The sequence below is a fragment of the Astatotilapia calliptera genome, chromosome 18, assembly GCF_964374335.1.
Source record: "Astatotilapia calliptera chromosome 18, fAstCal68.1, whole genome shotgun sequence".
Taxonomy (NCBI): domain Eukaryota; kingdom Metazoa; phylum Chordata; class Actinopteri; order Cichliformes; family Cichlidae; genus Astatotilapia; species Astatotilapia calliptera.
The window spans coordinates 29,542,932-29,550,820 of NC_137439.1; positions in this window are offsets into that span (position 1 = coordinate 29,542,932).

Below are 7,889 nucleotides of genomic sequence, written 5' to 3' on the forward strand. Positions count from 1 at the left end.
AAACAGGTTTGGCTAATACAGCTATGTCCAAACTGCCATATATATATATATATATATATATATATATATATATATATATATATATATATATATATATATATATATATATATATATATATTAGGGGTGCAACAATACACAAAATTTACGGTTCGGTTCGGTTCGATACTTTGGTGTCACGGTTCGATATTTTTTCGATACAAAAAAAATGTTCATGCCTTTTTAATTTGTCATTTATTAAAATTATAAATATATATTTTAACTCAAAAATACAGTTTTTAAATTTAACCCTAACCCTTGTGCGTGTTTTTTATTTTGACAGCGAATGCGCACCTGCGGACCACTTATGTGCAGCCCTGGTTATTTAGCTCGTCATATTGCAGCCACAGAAATTATTTTGTCCATGAAACCATAAAGCTGCACTTTCTTTTTGCCTTATAGTCTCATTTGTCATAACTTCTCCGTTTTGTGGTAAGCTTTTCTTTGGCTGTCACTTCTTCACCCTGACCTGTCTTATTTGGCTCAGCAGAACTAAAATATATATTTGTCTGTGAAGGTTCTCAGTCATCCAGGTCATCGTAGTCAAATATAAATCCTGCTGCTTTTACACACGCACTCACATAAGCTCAGCGATTCTCTGCGCGATCAACCTCTCACATGTTTAAGCTTGCTGCGGGAGATTTCACTTGTCATGTTTGCATAGTAAGCTAACGATTGATAAGACGATGTCAGAGGAATTGGTGCGTAAATTATCATCACTCACAGATCAGTGCTGTCGCTCTCTATACACAGTTCGCACGATTGCAAAGTGAAAGCAAAAAAACAAGCGCAAATTCAAACGCGATTTCAATATGTCACATATTGACAGTGGCTCACCGATGCCAATGACATAATTACCCAGCTACATTTCTGAAAGAATGCAAAAGCATTGACATATATTTTTCCTTCCTACAATAGCCCGACGGGCAGGGAAGAGATAGATTTTGGTAGCCCGACTGAAAAAATCGCTAGCCCCAGGACGTCAGGCTAGCGATATTGCAAGCCCTGTATCTGATTGAGGAATCATGCATCTTTGGAAAAGAGAGTTTATTACAGAGAAATATAAAGCTGCACTTTCTTTTTGCCTTATAGTCTCATTTGTCATAACTTTTCCGTTTTGTGGTAAGCTTTTCTTTGGCTGTCACTTCTTCACCCTGACCTGTCTTATTTGGCTCAGCAGAACTGAAATATATATCCTGCTACTTTTACACACACACGGTCAGCGATTCTCTGCGCGATCAACCTCTCATATGTTTAAGCTTGCTGCGGGAGATTTCACTTGTCATGTTTGCATAGTAAGCTAACGATTGATAAGACGATGTCAGAGGAATTGGTGCGCAAATTATCATCACTCACAGATCAGTGCTGTCGCTCTCTATACACAGTTCGCGCGATTGCAAAGTGAAAGCAAAAAACAAGCGCAAATTCAAACGCGATTTCAATATGTCACATATTGACAGTGGCTCACCGATGCCAATGACATAATTACCCAGCTACATTTCTGAAAGAATGCAAAAGCATTGACATATATTTTTCCTTCCTACAATAGCCCGACGGGCAGGGCAGAGATAGATTTTGGTAGCCCGACTGGAAAAATCGCTAGCCCCGGGACGTCGGGCTAGCGATTTCGTGAGCCCTGTATCTGATTGAGGAATCACTCATCTTTGGAAAAGAGTTTATTACAGAGAAATGGCTCTTTCCAAAATAAAAGCTATACTATCCGCTTCTTCTGGGCTATATTCTCAGCAGCATATTGTAGCGGGTCAGGGCTGTTCGGGGTTCTGTTTGTACAGTTATGTTTTGTTTATGTTGCCATAGTGACGGGTGACGCCTTCTCGCTGCGACGGTGTGTCCTTCCGGGGTCAGAGGGCGCCCTGTGTGTTGTTGTTGTTGTTGTTGCTGTGCGGTTTCCGCGCTGAGCAGTTAGCTAGCGGCAGTGTTCTTCTGCAGATGTCAATAAACGGCTGTGCTTCCTGGCTAGCTCACGGGAAGCAAGACCAAACGATACCTCCGTCTCCTCCTTGTCTGAGCTCGCCACAATATTAAACATAGCAGGTCCCCATAAGGAGAATCATGTGCTAACGGCTGTCTAAATGACTCGGATAAAGTTTGTAGCATGCATGTCTGCTTCCACTTGTCTTTGTACTAGGATGATGTCGGCGTAAATGTGCAGTCATATTCGTTGTGTTCCCACTAGTGCTGTCAGCGTTAATCTCGTTGAAATGATGTTAACGCCACAACACGGCAAATCTCCGTTAACGAGCTACCCCTGCGTGGGGCTAGACGGCTAACACGTTAACGAGCTAACTGTGCTAACACACTAGTTCCCACCCATGTAATTGAGCATTGCGTGGCACATCCAACATACTGTTTTACTTTAGTCCATGACGCGCTTACCTTCAGGGTCATACGTCACATGAAAACCAAAATAATTCCAAACGCCAGATCTGAATGAGGGTGGGGGAGGTTCAATTTGCCATGTTGCAAGGAGAGCTTAACTTCTGTCTCGCTAGCTTGCCCTGCGCTCTTCCTTCTGATGATCCTGTCTGTGTTGAACGCTCAGTGGATCTGCGCTCGACAGTGCAGCCTAGGCGGAGTAGTCGAACGCAGATTCACTGAGCGCTCAACACAGACAGCATCGTTAGAAGGAAAGTTGATAAAATAAATGACAAATTTTGTATTGTTCGATACATATGCGTACCGAACCGAAAGCACTGTATCGAACGGTTCAATATCGATACGAATATCGTTGCACCCCTAATATATATATATATATATATATATGGCAGTTTCCAAGGCCTCAGGTGTAGACAGCTTCCTGTACTTCTTAGGTACCTACCTCATCGCACCTTTCTGCAACTCCGATAGTTGGCTAACCTCCCTCCGTGCTACCTTGATCTTAGCCTCTAGCCTCCTTCTCCATGGAGGGTACTGCCCCTTGTGGCTGTTCAACTTGTAGCCAAGCATCTCACTGATCACTGCTGCTGTATTGTACATCAGCTTGTTAGTGTCGGTAATCGTGGCTGTAGGTATCGTCCGTAGTGCTGCATTAACATCATCTAGCAGACCTTCTGAGGGTACTTCACGTAATCTTGGTAACCGGCAGAGGTGGAAAGAGTACTAAAATATTTTACTCAAGTAAAAGTACTATTACTTTGCTGAAATTTTACTCAAGTACAAGTAAAATTACCTGTCTAAAAATTTACTCAAGTAAAAGTAAAAAGTAGCTCATTTAAAATTTACTCAGAGTAAAAGTTACATAGTTACTTTTTTGTCAGCAGGAGGACAACCTCTTCTGAGTAGTGCAAAAAAGACAATGGGATAAATCTCAAAGTAGTTGTTTTTTAATTAAAAGAAAAACTTTACAAATTAAAGCTCAGTGGCAGTTAAACTGCAAGTCTATACATCAAAATGGATAATGGTCACCAAACCAACCAACCAAACTGTCAAAACCATATAATTCTTTTACATGTGAATGTGTTTTAAACTGTCAAATAAGAGAACAAGTACTGAATTGAGCTGTACGGCAGCTGCTATAAAAATGTGTTTTAATTTTTTAAACTTGGCCCTGCTCTGTTAATTTTGAGGAGCAATTCAATTCAATTCAATAAAACTTTATTGATCCTGAAGGTTGACCCCGAAGGAAATTGGGTTAAGGTTGCCGACCTTTGCCAGCGTCATCTTACCCTCCTACCATACATACATTACACAAACATCACATGGGGAAGACAGGTCAGAGAGGTATAACGATGGAAAATGCACCACGTGAGGAAAGATAAGAAGAAAAAAATAAGTCCCCCTAGACCAGGGGTGTCAAACTCAAATACACAGTGGGCCAAAATTCAAAACTGGAACAAAGTCGCGGGCTAACATTTATATGAAAAAAAAACTTCAGATATAAGAATGAATCTTTTCTTATGGACTCAAACAGGTTTTGCTGAAAAACTGAATATGGAACAGCAAAGCTTAATACTAAACAATATATACATTAGCTGTATAATACCAGTAGGCCAGCTCTAATAGTAATTTGGTATGGCTTCGCGGGCCAAATGTAATTAGGCTGCGGGCCAAATTTGGCCCGCGGGCCAGAGTTTGACACCTATGCCCTAGACTGAGCTCCAACAGGGAGATCAGTTTGAGAACAGAAAAAAACACCTCTGCACATAGCACATGTTATTCTTTTGCCTGCAGTGTGAACATATGTGGGTTAAGTAAGAAAGTAGCCGCTTCTGTCTTCTGTCTTTTTTTTTTTTCTTTTTTTTTTAATTATTATTATTAACAAACAGGAAAAGTGAACACATTTTCTTTTGGCAATTTACCAATCAAGTAAAAATATTTTAAGTTGCATGGACAACAACGTGCCCAATAACAGCTTATGTCTTAACTTAATGTGATTAACTTGAGCACAGCCTTTTTTGCTAAAATAAATGTACAAGTTTCATTTAACTTACCTCTACATGCTTGCGCAGGTTTGATGTGGAATTTTTAAAAGCTGCTAACTCGGTCTCTCTGTGCAAACACAGCTTACACTGCATAATAAAGCTGTTGCCTTTCTTGCACTTGAAGCCGAAATGGTCCCTTAAATACGGCCAGGGGTTCACATCGGTTTCTTCGAGTTCAGGATCAGCAGAATTCGATGGGGTTTCTTTTTTTGCTGGATCCGTACCACCGATGTCAGACTCCATTTTTATCGTGACCCAACGCTAATTTGTTCTACTACCCATCATTCCCTGCAGTATTTCCGAAGCGCAATGTTGTTGTTTTCTTTGTTTGTTCTTTTAATTTACTCAGTAACGGGTGTGATTGAAAATGTAGCGAAGTACAATACTTTTTAAAAAATATACTTAAGTAAAAGAAAAATTACCGACTTGGAAAATGACTTTAAAAAGTACAAATACACAAAAAAAACTACTCAATTACAGTAACGCAAGTAAATGTAATTCGTTACTTTCCACCTTTGGTAACCGGCTATGGGGGGTCCAGGTTTCAATCTTGGCCATGGTCCTATCTTTCAGGTCAGTTCCTCTCGCACTCAACGATCCTTCTCCTATCGCACTTGGGGCTTGGTACCCAATCTTGGGTGGGGGTGATGATATCTCCCCCCTGACCTGGCGTCCTGGCTCCCCCTTGCCGTAGCATTTATGTTGTACCTCGTCAATCTCTAGCTGTGAGAGCAGTCCCTTCTTTTGAATGTTGGAACACTGAGCTACTAGTTGTTTCGCCGTCATTGTGGATGTTGGGTATCGGAAGATGGCCCCAACTGACCGAGTGCTCAGTGAATACCTCAGGCAGCAGAAACCCAAGAAAGAGGAGGGAGACGAGGAACCATCATGGTATGTACCACCAGCAGATAGAGGAGGTGGCTGATATCCAGAAATCCTACCAGTGGCTGGACAAAGCTGGACTGAAAGACAGCACAGAGGCACTAATCATGGCAGCACAAGAACAAGCTCTGAGTACAAGATCCATAGAGGCTGGGGTCTATCACACCAGGCAAGAACACAGGTGCAGGTTGTGTAAAGATGCCCCTGAGACAATCCAGCACATACCAGCAGGGTGCAAGATGCTAGCAGGCAGGGCATACATGGAACGCCATAACCAAGTGGCCGGCATAGTATACAGAAACATCTGTGCCGAATATGGCCTGGAAGTTCCGAGGTCAAAATGGGAGATGCCCCCAAGGGTGGTGGAGAATGACCGAGCTAAGATCCTGCGGGATTTCCAGATACAGACGGACAAAATGGTGGTGGCTAACCAACCGGACATAGTGGTGGTAGACAAACAGAAGAAGACGGCCGTAGTGATCGATGTAGCAGTCCCGAATGACAGCAACATCAGAAAGAAGGAACACGAGAAGCTGGAGAAATATCAAGGGCTCAGAGAAGAGCTCGAGAGGATGTGGAGTCACCCTCCACTCTCGAGCTGGTCCCTGTGGTAATCGGAGCACTAGGTGCGGTGACTTCCAAGCTAGGCGAGTGGCTCCAGCAGGTCCCGGGAACAACATCGGAGATCTCTGTCCAGAAGAGTGCAGTCCTGGGAACAGCTAATGCTGGGCTTACACTGTGCGATTTTTTCAGTCGCGCGATTCAGCTCCTGCTCAAACTGTACGATTGACTCGCAGGGGTTAGAAGTTCATAGGTCACGATGCAGGGTCTCACACTATACGACCCGATGCTCTGATGCGACCCGAGTGCTCACACTGTGCGTCCATAAAATAAAGGTTATAACAGAAATTCTGTCGCTCGCTCTCCCTCTCTGTCTTTCACTCACACAGACACACCACCACCATCAACTTTGCTAAATTGCTAATGAAAAACATTGATCAGGCAGCTGTGATTGAGCAGTAATGTAGATCCAACTATTTTCACGGTTGTTGTGGTCGTGATAATTTTGTGATGCCACATCGAAAAGGCTCGGATGAGCTTTCCAAAGTTCTACAAATTGTGCCTCCATCGCTTGTGTCCACATCACACGCTACACTGCTGTGCTGCGCCGTCTTTTTCGCTGACATTTGTGTTTGCGCGTGCGCAGTGTGAGAAACTACGGTGACACCCTCACGACGGTCGCGAGGATTTCAAACAGGTTTGAAATCCTCACGACCAAGCGATTGATGATCGGGAGCTGGTCGTGAGGTGTTAATCGCTTCTCGTTACCCCACGTATACTACACGATGCACAACGCACGATGAAGGCCAAAATCGGGCCGATTGCCAAAACGGTCGCACGACTCAAAAATTGGCTCAAAATGGGCCAAAAATCGCACAGTGTAAGCCCAGCATAAGATACTGCGCAGGACCCCAAGCTCCCAGGCCTCTGGTAGAGGACCCGAGCTTGAAGGATAAACCGCCCGCAGGGGCGTGCTGGGTGTTTTTTTTGTTTTTTTCAATATATATTCATATTGAATCACGGAGTGAATCTCCCATTCCACAATATTCCAAAGGTGCTCCTTTAGACTGCTGGAAGCAGAAACATTGATCCATTGCTATTAAGAGACCCAAGTGTGCCAAGAAAATATTCACACAATGTTACATCACCATCAGCCTGAACCGTTTTGGTGTAATGTTGCATTGCATTATTAGCTTGAACTGTTAATACAATGCAAGATGGATCCATGACTTCATGTTATTTACCAATATCTTACCCTCCCAAATCATCGCAACATAAATTCAGAATCCTCATTTCCCAGTGTTCTATATCTAGTCGTGTTAAGAATGTGTGAATTGTTGCCTTTGTAGCTAACAAGAATGGCACCCTGTGTGGTCTTCTGCTGCTGCTGTTGCCCAGGTGTTTCAAGGTTGGGTATGTTGTGTACTCAGAGATCTGTATACCTTGGCTATAACGAGAGGTTATTTGATTAACTGTTGCGTTCCTATCAACTTGAAGCAGCAATACCTTCTGCTTTAACATCAACAAGACATTTTCACAAACAGAACTGACGCTTATTGGATATTTTCCCTTTTCCAAACCGTTCTCTGTAAACCTAGAAGATGGTTGTGTGTTCAGTTCAGCAGTTTCTGAAATACTGAGACCAGCCTGTTCAAAGTAACGTAAAACACATTTCTTTCACATTCTCATGCTCCATCAGGTCATCTTAACAATGTCTACATGCCTGAATGCACTGAGTTGCTGCTTTAAGAATGGCTGTTTACATATGTGTGTTAATAAGCAGCTGAACAGGTGTCCAGAGCAAAGCGGCCGAGGAGCGTATGAAGATGTTCTGCAAAGAACTTGTAAATACTATTTGAACCTTATAGGCTTCAGTAGCTCCATACCTTTTGGACTTTTTAACTTCAACTTTGCTCACTTGCTAACTCAATCTCACACTCAGCTCCAACCTATTCAGTTATATTTAT